The 23,410-nt window shown below is 34.9% G+C and overlaps 1 long non-coding RNA gene and 2 pseudogenes across 1 annotated transcript; all 3 read left to right on the top strand.

Annotated features, from left to right (window-relative positions):
* Positions 1-8,492: 8,492 nt before the first annotated feature.
* LOC146936034 (kunitz-type trypsin inhibitor-like 2 protein) lies at positions 8,493-9,275 on the top strand (annotated as a pseudogene).
* A 10,311-nt stretch (positions 9,276-19,586) lies between these two features.
* LOC146936033 (uncharacterized) lies at positions 19,587-20,653 on the top strand. Its single transcript, XR_015030427.1, has 2 exons — positions 19,587-19,850; positions 19,969-20,653. It is a non-coding gene; the product is annotated as an uncharacterized LOC146936033 (long non-coding RNA).
* A 450-nt stretch (positions 20,654-21,103) lies between these two features.
* On the top strand, positions 21,104-22,485 carry LOC146936032 (glucan endo-1,3-beta-glucosidase 6 pseudogene; annotated as a pseudogene).
* Positions 22,486-23,410: the final 925 nt, after the last annotated feature.

The following is a 23,410-nucleotide window of genomic DNA, read 5'->3' as shown; positions in this document are numbered from 1 at the left end:
TTTATTATTCTTGTGCTATACGTCGACGATATTCTTCTTGCTAGCAGTTGCATTAACCTTTTGAATGAGACAAGATTAATGTTGAGTAGCCACTTTGATATGAAGGACCTTGGTGATGCTTCAGTTGTTTTAGGCATCCAGATTTTTCGTGATAGGTCACGTGGTATTCTTGGATTGTCTCAGAAAGGATACATTGAAAAAATCCTTAAGCGGTTTAATATGCATTCTTGCTCCCCATGCACTACGCCTGTTCAAAAAGGTGATAAGCTCTCTAAATCTCTATGTCCTCAAAATGATAAAGAAACAATTGAAATGGAAAAAGTCCCATATGCTTCCGCTGTTGGTAGCTTAATGTATGCTCAAGTTTGTACTCGTCCCGATATTGCTTTTGCAGTTAATGCTTTAGGGAGATACTTGAGCAACCCAGGTTTGGGTCATTGGAAAGCCGTTAAGAAGGTCTTGCGATATTTGCAGGGAACCAAAGATTATATGTTGACCTATAAGAAGTCTGATCAACTCGAGGTCATTGGTTATTCTGATTCTGATTTTGCAGGTTGCCCTGACGACCGAAAGTCTACTTCCGGCTTAATTTTTATGATGGCTGGAGGAGCCATTTCTTGCAAGAGTGTTAAACAGACTCTTACAGCTACCTCTACCATGGAGGCAGAGTATGTCGCTTGCTATGAAGCTACTTGTCAAGCTATGTGGTTAAAGAATTTGATATCCTGTTTCAAAGTTGTTGAAAGCATATCTAGGCCACTTGTGATATATTGCGATAATACTGCTGCTGTGCATTTCTCTCAAAACACTAAGAGCTCTTCTCGGTCAAAGCATTTTGACATTAAATATTTATTTGTGAGAGAGAAAATTCTTGAATTTCAGACTCAAATTGAACATCTTGCTACGGAGAACATGTTAGCAGATCCACTAACCAAGGGCTTAACTGTTGGAGCTTTTCAAAGGCATGTGACTCATATGGGTTTAGTTAAGTCTTTTGATATTCTGGATTAGTGGGAGTCTGATTGTTATATTTTGATATAACTTTGATGAGATATTTCTGAAATGACGTCACTTAATAAACATATCTCTTTTGTAGCATTATTTTTTTATGCTTGGACCATTAAGGATTACATATTTCTCATTGTTGTGTTAATCCATATTCATTATTGTTATGTGGAATGTAGGTATTTAGCATGTATGATTTGTTTTCCCTATCGGATTCAATTTCTGCATTGTGAAATCTTGCATTCTTAAGTTGTTTTGTGACTAGTGCTAATATAAAATAGTTGATATACTCGTTTTATAATTTTATATATTGATGATTAATTAAAGTCATCCAAGTGGGAGAATTGTTGGATTTTATGGATAACTTTAATTACGTTGATATATAAAATATAATATCAATTATTATATTTGTTAATGCACTTGGTTAAATAAATATAATGAATATTTGTATTGGGCTTAATTGTGAATGACCCGTGATGGGTTGGGCCATTCTTTACGTTAGCCTGTTGAGAGGTCTCTACCCTCGTCTGGTGGATATATATAACCTGACTATCCCATTAGGTCAGTTATCATCTGAGCCGTTATTCCATCAGCAAGAGGGCAGTTACAACTTCTCTATCAACCGTTCAAGAAGAATCAATGGATCCAACAATGACAGGTACATGTTTATATGCTTTATCGATAATTTTCTATTCATTCAATATGCCATGTTTTGTGTCTATAACTGTTTAAAACACCGTAAATTTCATCATGAGAGACTTGATCAGGAGATTGAAGGTACTGATATCCTAACAAAAGTTGAGTGAATGATATGAAATTTTTTAAAAGGTAGAGTTATGTTTATAATGTGTTTGTCAATTTTATTGGATAGATTATGAAAATGGAACACATGAAGCTGTTAGAGGAAGCAAAAGCATAGAAGAAATATGAAGCAGATATAAGTGAAATGGGATTCATGATCAAATCTAAAAGTAAAGTAGACAATGCATTAGAATCTCTATCTTGTGCGTGTTAATGTTATTAGTTTTCCCTTTCGCATGTGTACAGTGTACTTAACACTTTATTTTATTTCGTTTTTTTTATAGTGAATGAACAAATAGAGTTGCATGAAGATCTAAAGTCCAAATATATTGAAGGTGCCAAGGTTCAAAAAGAGCTTTATAATAAGGTATTGGAGTTTCTTTCAAAAAAATAAAAAATAAGGTATTGGAGTTGAGAGGAAACATAAGGGACTTTTGCCGTTGTAGGCCTCTCAATACTGAAGAGATGAAAGAAGGAGCCACAATGGCCTTAGATTTTGATTCTGCTTGAGATGGTGAGCTTACTGGACTGTCAAATGGGTCTCCAAAAAGTACTTTTAAATTTGATGTTATCTTTGGCCCTCAAGTTGAACAAGGTACTTAAGCATTAATGCCATAGGGTCTTTTTAACTTCGGTTCTGAATTGAAGATAGCTGCTTATTTTGACAATTTTTTTATTGTTTTTCTTTATAGCTGATATCTTTGAGGACACTGTACCATTTGCAACCTTAGTTTTAGATGGATAGAATGTATGCATTTTTGCATATGGACAGACTGGGACTGGAAAAACCTTCACAATGGAAGGCACTGAAGAGGCTCGAGGAGTAAATTTCAGGACTCTTAAGAAAATGTTTGATACAGTATTATATGGTTTTAATCTGTGAATTAATTTCTCAATGATTGACTAACTCTAATTTCAATGTGGTTATTCTTTTTTGGGGAATTATAGATCTTGGTTCCTCTTCCCATTGATTTTGATGTGTTCTTGGTCCACTTGGAGCTGCCATTATCTTTACCAGGGACTTTGCTTGGGATGACCATGTACGTTTTCTATCACCTTATTTTTATGAACAAATTTAGACTCTAATTTTTGTTCTTTAAATTAAATAATTATTTAATATTGTATTATTGATGATATTTTGCAGTGGATATTCTGGGTTGGACCATTTATTGGAGCTGCTCTTGCTCCTGTGTACCACCAGATTGTCATCCGAGCCATCTTGCTGCTGTTGTGTTTGTTTACTTCTATTTGCTTAAGTTGTTATTGTTTTTCTTGCTCAACTGTTATGAATGAAACATTGAATGAAACAACCTCTTGGTATGAGCAAGATCTAGCTCACAGGTTTAAAGGGTTTCTATGATCTCATTTATTCATTGAATGAAACAGTCGACAATTGCATTTTGAAAGAAAAAGGGTTAATACGTTTTTACCCTCTGTAATATAGGCGAGTTCCGGTTTTACCCCCTGTAAAAAATATTCTTTCGATTCCAATCCTGTAATATAAAGATTCCGTCGAAAACCCCCTGGTCGAATATTGGACCCCCAGCTAATGATGTGGCGTGACATGGCGCGCTGAGTAACCCTTTTCAGCTGACGTGGCATGCTGACTGTATAATTAATTTTATTTTTTATTTTTTTTATAGGGTACACGTGGCATTTGTCATTTTTTTATGTTTTTACCCCCCTGTAATTTAGGCGAGTTCCAGTTTTCCCCCCTGTAAAAATTTTAAAAATAAAAAATAAAATCTGGAAAATTTAAAAAAATAATTATTTTTTAAAAAAATGCTGGAAAATTAATAAAAATTGAAAATAATGAAAAAAATACTGAAAAATTTAAAAAAATTAAAAATCTAGAAAAAAAATTTCGCATTACATGTGTGTATATACATACCACATCATTAAATCTTTTTAATAATAAAAATTAAAAACTGAAAATCTTTTAAAAATAACAAAAAATCAGATTATTTTTTAAAAAAATAAAAGATTGATTTTTTTAAAATTTTAAAAATAACAAAAAATCAGATTATTTTTTTCGAAAAATAAAATAAAAAAGCAGAAAAGACATTTAGATTTTTTTCAAAATTAAAAAAATTGGAAAAAAGTTCGGATTTTTTTTTAAATTTAGAAGATATTTAAAAATACTGGAATTTAATTTTCAAAATAAAAAAGTTTAGATTTTTTTGCGAAATAAAAAAAACTGGAAAATATTTAAAATTTTAAAAATCTATATATCCAGATTTTTAAAATTTTAAATATTTTCCAGTTTTTTTATTTCGAAAAAAATCTAAACTTTTTTTATTTTGAAAATTAAATTCCAGTATTTTTAAATATCTTCTAAATTTCGAAAAAAAATCCGAACTTTTTTCTAATTTTTTAAATTTAAAAAAAAAATCTATTTTTCCATTTTTATTTATTTTTCCAGAATTTTTTTTAAAAAACTATTATTATTTTAAAATTTTCCAGATTTTTGTTTTCATTTTTATTAATTTTTTTAATTTTTTTCCGATTTTTTTCATAATTTTCAATTTTTGTTTATTTTTCCAGAATTTAAATTATTATTTTTAAAATTTCCCAGATTTTATTTTTTATTTTTAAAATTTTCCAGATTTTTTTTCATTTTTATTAATTTTTCCAATTTTTAAAAAAAAATTCAGAATTTTTTTATTTTTTCTGAATTATTTTCGTTTTTTAGATTTTTTTTAAGAAAATTATTTTTTAATTAAAAAAATGACAAATGCCACGTGTCCCTATAAAAAAATAAAAAATAAATTAATTATACAGTCAGCGCGCCACGTCATGCCACGTCATCTGTTGGGGGTGTCTCAAATGTGCTCAGGGGGTTTTCGATGGAATCTTTATATTACAGGGTTGGAATCGAAAGAATCTTTTTTACAGGGGGGAAAACTGGAACTCGCCTATATTACAGGGGGTAAAAACATATTAACCCAAAGAAAAAAATGACGAGCTTTCTTTGTTACAGAATAATTTTGGTTTAATGGCTTTTATTTTCACATTTATGAAGGACAATAATTTACCATAATTTGCACATTTCTCCTTCATAGCCAAATTTTTGAAAAATACATTATTCAATCCGTGCAAAGCACGTGACCTTCGTTCTCAAATTTACGAGAAATAACAATGTTCCATAATTTAAACATCTCTCCTTTAGAGCAAATTTCTTATAAAATACGTAATTCAACCCGTGCGAAGCACGCGTTTGTAACTAGTGTATTAAAAAAACAGTATCATTAAAAGTAAAGAATATATGTAGAAACGTGTTAAGATAAAAAATAATAATATAGCATTATCCTTCCACATCAGTATATGTACTACGAATATAATTTTTAAACATTCAAACTTCTTCTTGCACTAAAGAAAGTAAAAAACAAAGAGTATTATGATAGATGTGATAAATCGAACATTTAATAAAAAAATAAGTGATCAAAACAGATTTTTAGTAAAAGATAAAAGATGAAAAAATATATTTAACCTAATATAAAAAGTGTACAAATATAAATGCGCAATGTACTAGCAATATCCATATAATATGTGAGTAGAATCAAAGAGAGTTCATAAAATTTATGGGGGTAGAATATTTTGAGCAATATTTTCCTGACCAAGCCATTATGAAATTTAAAGTTCTCTTCTCCACAAGAGGTGTATGGGAAGAAGTAGAACTCCGAGTACAAATAGCTAGTAAGGATTAAAGGATTTCAAATAATATCATGGAATTCTCTCGATTACTCGGCTCCACTTCTGTGATGACAAACACTACTAACTGTGTAGACTTTCTCGGACGTGAGTTCCCCTTTGTCTTCCACACCAATCTATAAAAAAAAGTTAGATAAAAGCCAATTACACTCTCCCAACATCTCCTCCTCCAAAACAAATAATTGATGTCGCCATTTCGAAGCATATAACCCTATCCGCCAATTTAAGCAATGTTGTTATATTAACAAAGCTTATTTTGTTTTTGTTTTTGCTTTTATATATATCTTCGTAGGACATGAATAGCTTGTGATGCTTCTGTTCACTTTCATCGAATTGAATTAAGAAAATTGTTAAAAAAGAAATCAATTAACAAAGCTTCCCTTCATGTCGCATATAGAAAGCAGAGAAAAAAAACACCCAGGCGGAAAATTTGAAAGAACGCCATGTGGGAGACCTTGAAACGAGACATAAATTATTTTTTTCTTTATCAAATATTTCCTTGCATGTGCAATATAGTACATATTTATATAACTCCTACCCTACTCTTTGTACATTGCCATCTTAATGATATGATCATATTCATATTCATATGATAATAATTTTTTTTTGTTTGAGGAATATGATAATAAATTTTTAAAAGTTCAGATATTGATATGAACTTTAGTTTTTATACTTTGATTATATCTATAGTTGAGATATATAATTAATCACTTTATAGAAAAATCAATTTATTTTCCATTCATTGATTTCATTCACAATCATACATAAATAATTCATTCAAAATCAAAATCTTGATCAAAAGCCTCAACATGTTAACTCAGTTCCTTTGCACGGTTACCTTTGATTCGATACATACGATCATGTACACGATCAACAACCATGCTTCTAAATATTTTAACTTAGTTCCGGATTTGTGGTCCATACTGCTGCAACATGTTAACATAGAGTTCTAAAACCGTCGTGAAACGCCTCACCAATGGTTAGATCCACAACAATGATATATTTGCACTTTGTAGTAGTTAGCCGGTCTCAAGTTAACAAATGTACTAGGAATATAAAGTGATATTGCAAAGTTAAAAAAAATAAAAAAATTGAACATTCCGGTACTTTAAAAGATAGCTTGGATAGATACCCATCAGTTATGGATGGCAATCCATGCATACCACCGCATTTTAATCTGCCCCGCTCTCAACTCGCATAAAACAGGATTGAGTGGGGCTGACCAAATTGAGCTAGTGGCTCAAACAAACCTGTCCACCCCGTCAAGAGGCGGAGTAGGCGTTGGTAGGATATCTGGTCTAACAAAATCTTTATTTAAATGCTCTTTTTTAACAAATTATTTTTTCTTTCTCTTTAAATCTTGAATGAATTTTTGTACAAGTACTTCTATACAAACAAACTATTCTGAGGTATCTAAGAATTTTGTAAAGAAAAAAAATAAAAAATGCATTGACTAATCAAAAACTTTGCTAAATTTGGAGGTACAAAATGTATAAATAAACCAAAGGTACGTAATCTAAGTACACCAAGAAAGATTCTCCAAGACGCGGGCTGTATTGCAAAACGATCAACAAAGGGAAGCAATTAAAAAACACACAGTATTATAAAAAATAAAAAATATGAAGAAACGTGTCTAAAAAAAATAGCATTATCTTTCCACATCGGTATATGTACTAGGAAAATAATTTTAAAGATTCAAAATCAATCTATCATTAGAGAGAAATAAATAAAGAGAGTGCTGTGATAGATGGTGATAAATTGATGACTTGATAAGAAGAGAGAAAATTAAATGTTGAATAATTGTACATAAGTACAAAGAGTGTCCAAATTAAAAATGCTCAATATACTATACCCTTTAGTTCGTGGAAAACAGTATCTATATAGACAGATGATATTTGTACAATTTTTTTTCCGACAAATTTTAGGATATTTGTACATTCATTTATTCTTACTCTATCTTTTGTCCAATAAAAAGAGAGAAAATGAAGGTAGTTTCAAAATTGTCAATATATATCATTACTTATCTATATATTATTATGCATGTGAAGTGAGTTGGGTCAAAAAAAAAGAAATGCATGTGATGTGAGAGTAATGAAAGAATGCAAAGAGAGTCAACAAATTTCAGGGAGTAAAAGATTTTGAGAAATGTGGTCATATTTTATATCTTAGTAGGACACAAACGTGGCCTTGAGTATCGGCGCAGGGGCGGGAGCACATGACATTATTTTTATAGAGATACTAAAATTATTTTTTTTACTAAAATTGATATATATTGATATTTGTTTTGATTCGCTTTCATTAATTATATTGAAAATATATATATTGAGAGATTTTTTTTATTATGATTGAATCTTTAATAATAAAAAATGTAAGGAGAAAGACATTCAAATAATGAGACGGATAACACTTTACTGATTCCTCAAGGACATAAAATCTTAAGACCTATCTAGTAGGACATGAATATTTTTCGAAGGCAGGACATAAACCAACTTGTGATGCTTCCCTTCACTTTCATCAAAATGAATTAACAAAACTGTCAAAAAAACAACGCCATGTGGGAGGCCATGAAACAACACATAAATTACTATTTTCTTTATTAGTAAATATTTTGTTGCATGTGCAATATATAGTACGTATTTATATAACAAAATTTGGATAAACGTGAATGATTTGTTGCATATTATTTAACCATCAAAACTCTTTAATGAACCTTAATTAATATTTTGTTGCATGCAAATTATTTAACTCCTACCCTACTCTTTGAATAAGTCTATAAATAGATGTTTAACTCATGCAACAATTGCAAAACAAACACACATCTCTCGTTAAACCTTGAAAACCATGAAGCCAACATTACTTACCCTTTCTTTTCTCGGGCAGCACTTTGGTGCCATTAATGGCACCATGCCATTAAATCTGGGCCATTAATGGCACCAAAATAGATGTGTTGTGCGGCCCAGATGCAATGGCAGTGTGTTTGTATGACCCAGATTTAATGGCACGGTGCCATTAATGGCACCAAAGTGCTACCCTTCTTTTCTCCTCTTTTCCTTTACCTACTTTCCATTAGCTTTTACTGAACTAGTGAAAGACACAGAAGGAAACGCCCTTTTTCCTGGTGGAAAATACTATATTTTACCAGCAATCTCTAAAGGTGCAGGTGGTGGAGTGAAGCTTGCTGAGAGATCATACTGTCCAGTGCCAGTACTTTAAGAATTTTCTGAGGTTGACAATGGCTTGCCAGTCCATTTTAGCGTAATAGGACAGACTATAGGTTATATCTCTACTGACAACTTACTAGAAATTGCATTTCATCATAAAAAGCCAGATTGTGCTGAATCCCCCAAGTGGGTGCTAGCCGTAGATGGTTTCCCCTCACCATCGATAGGTATTGGTTATATTGATCCATTTCAAGGTAATTTTAAAATTGCGAAAAATGGTAACTTTGGATACAAACTTCAGTATTGTCCATTGTTTAGTATCCCACCTGGTCGTTGTACTGATATTGGGAGGCGTAATAACGATGAGGATGGACGGCGTCTGGTCCCAACTGATGAAAATATTGAACCCTTTGGTGTTGTATTCGTTCATGCAACTGCGAATATAAAATCAGTTGTTTGAATTTATTCTCCAAGTTAGTACTTTTGAATAAGTTTTATGTAATAATAGCTATGTAAAGGTTGTGCATGTTATAAGCCGCCTAAAGAGCTTGTGTATTATTAAATTGGAGTTTAAGCATGTCTTTTCTTGATTTTTCATTCTGTTTTCTTATTTCTTGTCGAATACTCAAAAACTGAAATAAGTTAGTCGGCATTCAACTTATTTAATATGAGATGAACTCATACGAGTTTATGAGTTGCTTGATCAATTGAGATTGAAAAGTTGTTGTAAAAGCTCCAGTTTGGCAACGTACCGACCGATAAGTTACTCAAGACAAATTTAATTAACTCAAACCTGCCAGCCCATGTGAGAACTTTGGACTTAATTTTTAGTAACTTAATTAGACTGTAGTAACTTAATTAATTTGTAGCCTAGGAGCTAGAAATGATAAGTTCTAAGGGAACTAGGAGGCAAAAAGGAAGACGTTGACCTATCCACACTGAGAATTATTCTCAAAACAGTTTCTCCAAGTTTTAAATCATTATTTTGATACCTGACTTCACCATTTCAAATCGCTATTAACAATTTCTACCTTGTGTTGAAACATTTTCTTGCAACTTTATTTAGCCGAGCAATGAAAACACAACAACAACCAAGTCTTATCTCACTAAGTGGGGTCGGCTACATGGACCAAATTACGTCATAATGTTTTATAATAAACAAATTTTATTAATCAAAGAAGTGGAAAAGCTAGTATTTTCATATGAAGAAATCTGAAAGATGTCAAAACCTATTTATAATTTTCACATGCATTTTTCTCGAAGATTTGTTAGTTGTTTAGTTAGTAGTGATAGTTAAGAGTGTAGTTGGATAGTGAAGAAGACTTTAGTTGATAGTTGAAATATAGTAGTAAGTAGTGTGAGGACTTGGAGCAAGAATATATTGTATTGCTCTCCAAATTGGATTCATTGGATTGATTACAAATGAGTACATGCTTGCCTATTTATAGGTGTGAATGTCATGTTCTAGATAGTTCTTTCTAGACTCTTCATGACATTTCATACTACATGTGTAGTATTAATTAATTCTAAAACATACTAAACTATTCTAGAGAAATCTAGGCATGTACATCATTCTATAACATTCTATAGGTTACTAATGCATTCTAGAGAATTCTAGAAATATGCATCACATTTTAACACTCCTCCTTGATGCATACTTCGGTAACTCCAAGTATAGTTCGTAGTAGCTCAAATCTTGATCTTGGTAAAGCCTTTGTGAATATGTCTGCAATTTGGTCTTCTGTAGTGCAATACTCGAGCTGGATCTGTTTAGTCGCTTCTGCTTTTCTGATAAAGTGATATTTGATTGCTATGTGTTTTGTTCTACTGTGATGCACTGGATTCTTTGTGATTGCAATTGTAGATTTGTTATCACAGTAGATTATGGAAGACTCATCTTGTATTTCACCCATTTCTTCAAGTATTCTTCAAAGCCATATAGCTTGACTTGTAGCTTCAGCTGCTGCAATGTACTCAGCCTCTGCTGTGGATTGTGCAACTGTAGCTTGCTTCTTTGACGCCCATGAGAAAAAACCTGATCCTAGTGAGAAGGCATAACCTGACGTGCTCTTCATGTCATCTACTGATCCTGCCCAATCACTGTCAGTGTAGCCAAGCAACTTTGAATTGCACTTGGGTTTATACCATATGCCATACTCCTTTGTGCCTTGCAAGTATCTTAGAACTCTTTTACCAACTCCAAAGTGAATTTGACTTGGTTTCTGCATGAACCTTGATAGGAGACTTGTAGCGAACATGATGTCTGGTCTTGTGGCAGTAAGATATAGTAAACTCCCGATCAAACTTCTATAGTGTGATGCATCAGCTTCTGGGGATCCATCATCCTTTTGTAGCTTTTCATTTGTTACTAGTGGAGTAGCGACTGGCTTGCAATCATTCATCTTGAACTTCTTCAACAGTCCTTCAGTGTATTTCTTTTTGCAGATAAATATACCTTCTTCTTGTTGTTTTACCTCTATGCCGAGGAAATAATTCATTAATCCAAGGTCGGTCATCTCAAATGTGTTCATCATGTCTTCTTTGAATCCAGCTATCATCTTCATATTGTTTCCAGTGAAGATAAGATCATCAACATATAAGGAGACAATGAGAGTATCATGCTGGCCTTGAGTCTTGATGTATAATGTTGGCTCACTCTTGCTCCTCCTGAATCCTCGATCCATAAAATACTGATCAATTCTACTATACCATGCTCGAGCGGCTTGCTTTAGGCCATATAAAGCTTTTCTTAGTCTCAAAACTTTGCCTTCATTTCCTTTGACTACAAATCCTTGTAGATGCTCCACATAAATCTCTTCCTCAAGTACGCCATTTAGAAAAGCTGATTTCACATCTAGTTGGTATATGCTCCACCGTTTTTGTGCAGCAAGAGCTATTAAGGCTCTAATAGTGTCTAGGCGAGCAACCGGGGCAAATGTCTCATTGTAGTCGACTCCAGGTTGTTGCGAGTAACCTTTTGCGACTAATATAGCCTTGTGTTTCTGTATTGAGCCATCGGGATTAAGCTTTGTCTTATAAACCCATTTAACTCCAATTATGTCCTTTCCATGTGGACAATCAACAAGCTCCCAAGTATTATTCTTCTCTATCATTTTAATCTCATCTTGCATTGCCTTGACCCATACTTCTTGTTTTGACGCCACATCATAGTTTTCAGGCTCAAGCATGGCCAAGTTGCAAGTTTCATATTATTAAGATTGTATAATGGTTGTGTGTCTTACATGACCACACTGAATGTTTATTTATATTCATATGCTTGTGTATACAATTGGTAACGTATTAAATATGATTAATTACAATATTAAAAACTAATAAACACTAGTAAATACACAGTTGACTAATGTTGATTCTTAACACTCCCCCTCAAGCCGGATCATATATATCATATGAGCCGAGCTTGTTACAAATATAATCCACTCGAGAGCCCTTGAGAGACTTAGTAAACATATCAGCCAATTGGTCTTCAGACTTGACAAAATCTGTGGTGATTTCACCAGAAAGAACTTTGTCTCTTACATAGTGACAGTCTATCTCTATGTGCTTGGTTCGTTCATGGAAATCCGGATTGGATGCAATATGGAGTGCAGCCTGATTGTCGCATATGAGTTTTGTGTTTTGGAGGTCTCCCAATCTAAGCTCTAAGAGTAGATTCTTAAGCCATGCAAGCTCCTTTGAGGCTGCTGCCATAGCACGATATTCAGCTTCTGCACTAGATAATGCAACTGTGTTCTGTTTCTTGCTTCTCCATGAGATCATATTTCCTCCAATAAGAACACAATATCCAGAAGTGGATCTCCTATCTGATGGTGATCCGGCCCAGTCAGCATCTGAATAACAAGTGATTTTAGCATCGCCATTGTCTTCATATAATAATCCTCTTCCTGGTGAATTCTTTATATATCTGAGAATGCGAATAACTGCGTCCCAATGACTATCACAAGGAGCGTTCAGAAATTGACTCGCAATGCTGACAGCAAAGGTAATATCAGGTCTGGTGACTGTAAGATAATTGAGTTTGCCTACAAGACGTCGATATCTTCCCGGGTCTTTCAATGGCTCCCCCTGACCCGGAAGAAGCTTGACGTTTGGATCCATAGGAGTATCAATAGGACGGCAATCAAGCATACCAGTTTCAGTCAAAATATCTAGAGCATATTTGCGTTGGTTAATTGCAATGCCTGATGAGGACTGTGCGACTTCAATGCCTAAGAAGTATCTGAGAGGACCTAAGTCTTTTGTCTGAAAGTTTTTGAAAAGATGGGCTTTGAGTTGCTGGATACCTTCTGAGTCATCTCCTGTAATGACAATGTCATCAACATAGACAACAAGAAATATGCACCGACCGGTGGAGGAATGAAGGAAGAAAACAGAGTGATCCGCTTCACATCTAGTCATACCAAACTGTATTAAGGCAGAGCTGAAGCGACCAAACCACGCACGTGGGGACTGTTTCAGTCCATAAAGAGAACGGCGAAGCCGACATACGAGTTTAGAATTACCAGGAACAGTAAAACCTGGAGGCTGATCCATATAAACTTCCTCCTGCAATTCACCGTGTAAAAAGGCATTTTTAATGTCCAACTGATGAAGGGGCCAATGATGAATGGCAGCCATCGCAAGAAAGAGGCGAACAGAACTGATTTTGGCCACTGGTGAAAATGTGTCACCATAATCGAGACCAAATATTTGTGTGTAACCTTTAGCTACCAAACGAGCTTTGAAACGATCAATTTGACCATCTGGCCCTACTTTCACTGTATAAACCCATCGACAACCCACTGTGGTTTTGTCTGGAGGCAATGGAACAATGTCCCAAGTATTATTTGAATGTAATGCAGCCATTTCTTCCACCATTGCTTGGCGCCAATTAGCATCAGTCATAGCTTCTCCTGTAGACTTAGGAATAGACACAGAATCCAAAGCAGACACAAAAGAAACATAGGAAGTGGATAGACGATCATAGTTTAAAACACAAGCATATATAGGATTAGGATTACGGGACCGAGTACCTTTCCGTAATGCTATTGGAAGTTCATGTGCAAGTGACGTAACGAAAGGAGCAGTTGGAGCAGGAGATGATGCCGGAGGATCAATATCATCTCTGATTGTTGGTGGAGGAGGTTTTCGTCGCTGGTAGACACGCAAGGGAGGTGCGGTAGGGGCTACAATGGGTGCCGGGACAATAGAAGGGATATCTTGAACATCTGTAGTAAAGTTGTCATCAGGTGACACAGAAGCAGAGAAGAATGGACAAGTTTCAAAGAACGTGACATCAGCGGAAACAATGTATCGTTGAAGTTGAGGACAAAAACAACGATAACCTTTTTGTATACGTGAGTAGCCTAGAAAAATACATTTGAGAGATTTGGCTGAAAGTTTGTCTTTTCCTGGAGTGAGGTCATGAGCAAAGCATGTGCAACCAAAGACACGAAGAGGGATTGGGTAGAGTTCATGATGTGGGTTCAAGATAGAGTATGGAATCTGATCTTGAAGGACAGATGAGGGCATTCGGTTAATTAGGTGACAGGCTGTGAGAAGGGCATCACCCCAAAAACGGAAAGGAACATTGTGGTGAAGTAAAAGGGTTCTTGCGGTTTCAACTAAATGACGATTTTTACGTTCAGCGACACCGTTTTGTTGCGGTGTGTGAGCACATGATGATTGATGAATAATCCCCTCTGAAGTTAAAAAGGTTTGAAATTGGGATGACAAATATTCACGAGCATTATCAGTGCGTAAAACTTTAATGGAAGTATCAAATTGATTTTTCACTTCTGCATAAAATTCTTTGAATATATGGAAAACTTCTGAACGATTTTTCATTAAAAATAACCAAGTACATCGTGAAAAATCATCAATAAAAGTTACAAAGTAAGAGTAACCTAAAGTTGACTTGACACGACTAGGACCCCAAACATCGGAATGAACTAAAGCAAAAGGTGACGCAGCACTTTTATTTACTCGTTGACTGTAGGTGTGACGAGTATGTTTACCTAACTGACATGATTGACACTCAAATGACGAAAGCTTGGAAAAACTAGGAACTAAAAGACGCATTTTATTAAGGCTAGGATGACCCAAACGCTGATGTGTAAGGCTTTGAGAGGCAACAGAAGCACATGCCACCGGCGGTGAGAGATAATATAATCCTCCAGATTCATGCCCTGCTCCAATCGTCCGTCCTGTACGTCGATCCTGGACATAAACAGAATTATCAACAAAATGAAACGAATAATTACGAGTACGAGTGAGTTTGTTAACAGATATTAAGTTGAAAGGACAACCGGGAGCATATAGAACAGAATCTAAGGACAAGTTTGGAAGTGGGTGAGCCTGACCAAGGCCTTGAACTTTGACTTTGGAACCATTCGCCACAGTGACAGGAGGCAAAGAATCAAAGTAAGACAAATGAGATAAAAGAGATTTATTACCGGTCATATGATTAGAGGCAGCAGAGTCAAGTACCCAAGGACCAAGGGAGGACGATGTGGAGATAAAGGCTGCAGGATTACTAGACTGTGCAACAACGGTAGAAGATGATGGCTGATGGGCTGCTTTGAACTGAAGGAACTCATTGTAATCAGCGGCCGGAATAGTAACATCTCCGACGGTAGTAGGTTGAGCAACGGCAGCAACTGTAGGCTGTTGTTGTTGTTCTCTTACTTTTGTACGACAATCAGCTTCAATATGGCCGTAGCGGTTGCAATAGTTGCAACGAACACTATTACGACTACCGCGTCCACTGCGTCCTCCATTCCGTCCACCACGGCCATTGTAGTGCGAGGCAAGAGCAGATGAATCATTAGGAGATGGAGTGGAGACATGACCAAAAGCATGAGGTGTGGCCAATCGCAGCAATTGTTCACTAACTGTCTCATAATCGGGAACAGTAGATCCGGATAAAATTTGGTTGCGCACAGAATCAAGTTCTGGTGGCAGTCCAACAAGAGCCATGACCATGAAAAACTTACTGCGTTGTTCAGCATGAGTTGTTGCATCACTAGTGAAAGGCATTAAAGTTTGAAAATTAGCCTTTAAAGAATCAAGCTTACTTAGATAAGCTTGAACATCCATATTCTCCAATTTCAAAGAATTGAGGCTGTGAACAACGCTGTAGAGACGGTGAACATCATTGGAGAAGACTTTCTTAGCCTTTTCCCACACTTCATAGCAAGTAGTGAAAGCTTGGTACTGTGCTTGGAGATGGGGTGCTATTGAAAACCATAGAACGGTGCATAGGGATGCATCGACTTGCTTCCATTTTGTGCGATGAACAGTGGCAATATCTTTGCCTTGTTTGGTCAAGTGATCTTCAAGACCTTGACCGTGAAACCAGAGTCTGACGGCACCAGCCCATATGTTGTAGTTGGCTGTTCCGGTTAGCTTCTCACATGGAATGAGCGGAACTTTGGTGAAAGTAAAAGAATCGGCACCTCCGGTATCACCCATGAGTGTTGGCTGGGCTGTAGAGGTCGTCGGAGTGAGACAAACCTATTGGTAGTGGCACACCGGAGGGAAGATGCGCGGTGGCAGAGATGAGGATTGCTCAGTAGCCGTTTGTAATGGTAGGGTTACTGAGGCATATAAGAACAGATCCTGAAACCTAAAACTACTGATACCATATTAAGATTGTATAATGGTTGTGTGTCTTACATGACCACACTGAATGTTTATTTATATTCATATGCTTGTGTATACAATTGGTAACGTATTAAATATGATTAATTACAATATTAAAAACTAATAAACACTAGTAAATACACAGTTGACTAATGTTGATTCTTAACACATATATATCCACCAATGATCTTACTCTTGTTGGAGTAGATTCTTGTGAAGAAGTTTCCTGTTGAGGAGGTAAAGGTGGCGTACCTGGTTCTTCAGTTGTTCCTGTTATGTCTTCTATGTCTGATTGTGGTATTGGAATGGTGATGTTGCTTCTCTCAACTTGTTCTTCATTCCAATTCCAGCTAGCATTTTCATCAACATTGACATCTCGGCTGACAATGAGCTTCTTTGTTTGTAAGTTATAGACTCTATAACCTTTTGATTGTGTGCTATATCCCAAGAATATTCCACGTATGCTCTTGTCTTCTAACTTATGTCTCTTTTGAGCAGGAACATGTATGTAGCAGATAGATCCAAAAACTCTTAGATGCTTAGCTGATGGTTTTTTGCCACACCAAGCCTCAATTGGAGTTTTGTCATTAACTGCCTTGGTTGGGCATCTGTTGAGTATGTAGACGGCAGTGTAAACTGCTTCAGCCCAAAATTTATTAGGCAATCCTTTATCTTTTATCATCGATCGAGCCATCTCCATGACTGTGCGATTTTTCCTCTCCGACACACCATTTTGTTGTGGAGAATATGCAACTGTTAGTTGTCTCTCGATGCCTTCATCTTCACAGAACTTATCAAACTCATGGGAGTTGTACTCTTTGCCACGATCACTTCTGAGAACTTTAATACATTTTCCGCTTTGTTTTTCGACAAAGGTCTTAAACTTTTTGAATATTCCAAAAACTTCTGATTTTTCTTTCATAAAGTAGACCCAAGTCATTCTAGAAAAATCATCAATGAAGAGGATGAAATACCTGTTGTTGTGGAGTGAGGGTGTCCTCATCGGTCCACAAACATCTGTGTGTATCAACTCCAACAACTCCTTAGCTCTCCAAGTTTCTCCTGTTGGAAATGTCAATCGATGTTGCTTTCCAAGAAGACATCCTTCACAAGCTTCATTATTTTCCTTCAAGCGTGGGAGATGTCTCATCATATTCTTCTGATATAACATCTTCAATGCTTGAGTGTTGAAGTGACCAAATCTTCGATGCCATAGCCATGAATCATCAACTTGAACTTTGAAGGCAATGTTAGTAGTATATTTGAAGCTTATTGGAAAGCTTCTATTTCTTTTTTCCATTTTTATTTTGGCTATCTCTTGCCTTTTGTGATTGTTGTCATATATTGAGCATGTGTCTCCTTCAAAGTGTATAATATATCCTTTCTCTAACATTTGACCAATACTCAAAAGATTTTCTTTAAGATTGGGAACTAGTAAGACGTCTTTGATAAACCTCGTACCTTTATTAGTCTCCACCATCACAGTGCCTTTGCCTTTAGATTCCACAACTGAGCCATTTCCCAGTCGAACCTTTACTTTGACAGAGTCATCAATATCCTTGAAGATGCTCTCATCTTTGGCCATGTGATTGCTGCAACCACTATCCAAGTACCAATTTCTACTCAATTCTTCATTGGAATCTTGTGTGGCATAAAAAAGATGTTGGTCATAGTCACGTTGGTCCTTCTCACACTCATGCTCTTCAACAAAGTTTGCTTGATGCTTATTTTTGCTATAGCAGTCCTTCTCCACATGTCCAAATTTCTTGCAGTATCCACATTGTGGTTTTTCGGGCCATCGACAATATTTCTCGGCATGATTGGTCCTCTTGCATATGCCACATGGAGGATAATCATCTTGATTTTTCTTTGAGAAATTTCTAGAAATATCTTTGTTTCTAGAATTTTCTCCATTTTTCTTGTTTCCTCCAAATCCTTTACTTTGAGACCGTAATTTAAGCTTTGATTGAAAGGCATTTTCAATTGTATCATCATCATGCCTATTCAATCTTTGCTCATAAGCTTCTAATGAGCCTATTAATTCTGTCACTGACAAAGTAGACAGATCTTTGGTTTGCTCAATCGTAGTAACAATTGCATCATACTTACGAGGAATAGATATTAGAATTTTCTCAACAATTCTTTTGTCGAGAATATTATCCTCGTAAGTTTTCATTTGACTCACTAGTTCTTTTATCTTGGTATAATATTCTTTTACGGTCTCGGACTCTTTCATTTTTAATAACTCAAACTCACGTCTTAGAGTTTGAAGTTTAATGGCACGTACCTTGTCACTTCCTTCAAACTCCTCCTTTAGTGTACCCCAAGCATCTTTGGCACTTGTAGCTCCCATTATTCTTGGAAAGATACTGTCTGCTACCGCTTGTTGCAGAAAGAACAATGCCTTTGCATCTTTCTGTTTATTTTCCTTCAACTCTTTTTTCTGAGCTGCATTGAGAGTTGAAATGTCTGTGGGAATAGTAAATCCTTCATCTACAATCTCCCATAAATCTTGAGAGCAAAAAAATGTCTTCATTTTAATGCTCCAAAAATCATAGTTTTCACCATTGAAGGTAGGGATAATCATAGATGATGGTTGAATGTTATTAGCCATGGCTTAGGGAAAAGTTTAGAAATTGTGTAGAATATAAGGAGGGTTTGATTGAAATTTAGGTGGATAAATTGTCTACGCCCAATATATGATCGAACGTAGCTCTGATGCCACTGTTAGTTGTTTAGTTAGTAGTGATAGTTAAGAGTGTAGTTGGATAGTGAAGAAGACTTTAGTTGATAGTTGAAATATAGTAGTAAGTAGTGTGAGGACTTGGAGCAAGAATATATTGTATTGCTCTCCAAATTGGATTCATTGGATTGATTACAAATGAGTACATGCTTGCCTATTTATAGGTGTGAATGTCATGTTCTAGATAGTTCTTTCTAGACTCTTCATGACATTTCATACTACATGTGTAGTATTAATTAATTCTAAAACATACTAAACTATTCTAGAGAAATCTAGGCATGTACATCATTCTATAACATTCTATAGGTTACTAATGCATTCTAGAGAATTCTAGAAATATGCATCACATTTTAACAAGATCCATTCAGAGTCCTGATAGGTATACCACCATAGGTGGCAATACCACTCCTACACCCACATAAAAAAATGACATGTGGCAATGTGGGCCCCACACTCCACTAATTGTCACTCTTTTCTTTTTTCCTTCATCCCTCTCTTCTCTTTTCCTCTTTTCCTTCTTCCTTTGTCTCTTTTCTCAACCACCAACAAATACCAACAAAACGCGTTTCCAACAAAACGCCGTTGAAATTCGTTGGAAAGGTCCTAAACTTGCTCTTAGTTCGCTTCGCCGGAACGCGGTTGTGAGAAATTTTACTGGCGAGGCTCATCCTAAGGGAGATGAAAACAATGTCGTTTTGTGGGATGAAGAGTTTTGTAGCTTTGTTAATCTTTCTGCTAATAAAGAGAATGGTTTTCATCCTTGGGAGATCGCTTTCACCATTTTCAACGTATTTTTCTTATACCCTTTTTGTTCAATTTCATTGTACTATGTTCTAATTCCATAAAAATTGAATTTTTAAAATTTGGGATTTTTCTTATATCCTTGGATTTGAATTTTTGTTGCAGGGTTTGAATCAGAGGCCAAAGAACAAGATTCCCGTGGTTGGAACAGGTTCATTGAATCTAGCTGAGTATGCATCTGTTGTTGATCAGAAGGATTTTGATTTGAGCATTCCACTTACAATTCCTGGTGGTTCTGCTGTTGACCCTTCTCTTTCACTCACTGTATGTTCAACAATCTCTATCCACAATTTCATTTTGACTTATTTTAAGCTTTTTATTTCATTAATTTTTACTAGAATGGTTTTTATTTTGCTGACTCAAAATTGACACTTTCAATTGCAATTTGTTGTTGGATAAACCATCAATTTTCTCTTGAATTTAATACCTAAAGTATATAAAAATTATAAGTATTGTATGTGAAATTGGTTAATTTAGTCCCTGAAGTATATGAAAATTCATTATGTTATGTTAGTCCCAAACATCTTAATAGAATAGACTAATTATATTGAAAGTGATGTTAAAGGATAGCTATTGAAATCTTCTATTGAATTGTGAGTTTGAAGTTGTCCTTCTTCCCATGAACTAGTTCCATAATCGTCAGATTTTATAGCATTTACTTGGAACTGAAACAAAGGGTCCAATTTGTTCTCTGATCCATCCCAACAAAACCCTGCATTATTATTTTCCATCACAGTACTTCTCATTTGAGATGGATAAATAGTACTCATATTTGAGCTATTGCTTGAAATTGCTTTCTTTCCCTTGATCATTAATGAACAATGAGCTGAATTGTTGTCTGAAAACTCTGTCATGGACACATTTGTGTGATCCGAATTTGTTAGACTCGGCATTGAAGTGAATCCATAGCTTGAATTAAGTCCGAATTGACTCTGATCACATGGTTTAAGGCTTGTGTTAAACCTTTGTAAAATTCTCGTTATTTGCTTCACCTATTATTGCTTTCACATCTCTCTATTTGTCAATTCAAGCAGCTCAATCTTCACTATAGTGCAGCCAATTTTTTTTCATCGTAAGCTTGTGTTCTGGTTCAGTTCCTGGTGTTGTATTGTGGGACTGTTATGCAGGTGTTAGTGTTGAAATGATGGCCTCTAATGTTGTCATATTGAGCTTGGGAGAGAGTTAATTGGCTAGTGTATATGGTTGGTGTTGTGATTCATCTATTTTTGGCCAGAGTACGATGGCCTTTTATGGCTGGATTTTTAACAGGCTAACATGCCAAAGAAAATTGATGATAACTTGAACAAGATGGGTGCAAGAATACCAAATGTGAAGCTTGGGAATTCTACAATAAGTTACCATGTCTTTTGTTACCATGTCTTTTGTTTTTTCTTGGTCTAATTCTTGATCATATGTCATAGTTTAATTTTCATGCAAGACATTGTTAATTACCAGTTTGTAGCAATGGTTTTTTGTACTTTTTCTTCTCATATTTTTAAAGGCTGGAAGAGTTGATAATGTACTCTTTCCAATGCCATATTCTGTTTATAATCTTCTGCATCTATTTAGCTTCTTGACCTAATATGACAAAATTAGTGTTTCAATTAGGAATTTGAATAGCACTTTTAATTTACTTGTTTTTTCTAAGAGTTTGATTTTGATATACTATTGGTTTTGTTTTTAATGATCATTACATTGACAAGGTTTTGTTGATTATATCTTAACTCTACATTTATGATACAAATTTTGCAGATACATTGCAGTTGGCAATGAACCTTTCCTTAAGGAATATAATGGAACATATCTAATGTACACTCTACCAGCTCTTAAGAATATACAAACATCTCTCAACAATGCAGGACTTGGTTCAAGCATCAAAGCCACAGTTCCATTCAATGCTGATGTATATTATTCACCATACACAAATCTAGTTCCATCAGCCGGCGATTTCAGACCAGAAGTCCGCGACTTAACCGTTGAACTAATTAATTACCTATACACGAATAACGCGCCTTTCACTGTCAACATCTATCCCTTCCTAAATCTATATGGAAATGGTCATTTCCCTTTTGATTTCGCATTTTTCGACGGAAATAACAAGCCTCTTGTGGATGGTAATTTACTTTACACTAATGTTTTTGATGCAAATTTTGATACACTTTTATATGCTTTAGAGAAAGCAGGGTATCCAGATATGCATGTTATAATTGGAGAAGTTGGTTGGCCAACAGATGGTGATAAAAATGCAAATATTCAAAATGCAAAAAGGTTCAACAATGGTTTACTCAAACATTGTTTAAGTGGAAATGGTACACCAAAAAGGAAGGGTATAATTGACATCTATTTATTCAGTTTAATTGATGAAAATGCTAAAAGTATTGCTCCTGGCAACTTTGAGAGACATTGGGGAATTTTTGAGTTTGATGGAAAACCAAAATATGAATTGGATTTAAAAGGATTTGAAGGTGATCAAGGACTTGTAGCTGTCGAAGGTGTTAAGTATATGGAAAAACATATGTTAAGTATATGCAAGAATACCACTATTTTTTCAGAAATTAGAACTTGTCCGTCTTTAGGTGTGATAAACTCGCAGATTGTAAAATAAGTTATTTATTGTTGGAATTGCTTTTAGTGTAGTGATCAAATTTAGATTGAGTGTTTGATTCTCCTAAAACAAGATTATTTATACCTGGTAAATATAAACTAGCCAAATATATGGTATGTGTGACCACATTTTTTAATATGCGTGACCACTATTTTTTCAGAAATTAGAATTTGTCCGTCTTTAGGCGTGATAAACTCGTAAATTGTAAAATAAGTTATTTATTGTTAGAATTGCTTTTAGTGTAGTGATCAAATTAGATTATGTGTTTGATTCGCATAAAACAAGATTATTTATACATGGGAAATATAAACTAGTCAAATATATGGTCTGTATGACCACATTTTTACAAATACGTGACCATTATTTTATCATAAATTAGAACTTGTCCGTCTTTAGGGGTCATAAACTCGCCGATTGTAAATCAGGTTATTTATGGTTGGAAAGGCTGTTAGTGCAGTGATGAAATGAGATCATGCGTTCGATTCGCCTAAAACGATATTATTTACACCTGGGAAAGAAAAACTAGCCAAATATATGGTCTGTATGACCACATTTTTACAAATACGTGACCACTATTTTTTTCATAAATTAGAACTTGTCTGTCTTTAGGCGTGATAAACTGGCCGATTGTAAAACATATTATTTATGGTTGGAAATGCTTTTAGTGTAGTGATCAAATTAGATTATGTGTTTGATTCGCATAAAACAAGATTATTTATACATGGGAAATATAAACTAGTCAAATATATGGTCTGTATGACCACATTTTTACAAATACGTGACCACTATTTTATCATAAATTAGAACTTGTCCGTCTTTAGGCGTCATAAACTTGCCGATTGTAAATCAGGTTATTTATGGTTGGAAAGGCTGTTAGTGCAGTGATGAAATGAGATCATGCGTTCGATTCGCCTAAAACGATATTATTTACACCTGGGAAAG

The sequence above is a fragment of the Medicago sativa genome, chromosome 3, assembly GCF_051527215.1.
Source record: "Medicago sativa cultivar Bolivia chromosome 3, Bolivia_mono, whole genome shotgun sequence".
Lineage (NCBI taxonomy): Eukaryota > Viridiplantae > Streptophyta > Magnoliopsida > Fabales > Fabaceae > Medicago > Medicago sativa.
The sequence above is the reverse complement of the archived record's forward strand: the minus strand, read 5'-3'. Positions and strand labels throughout refer to the sequence as shown.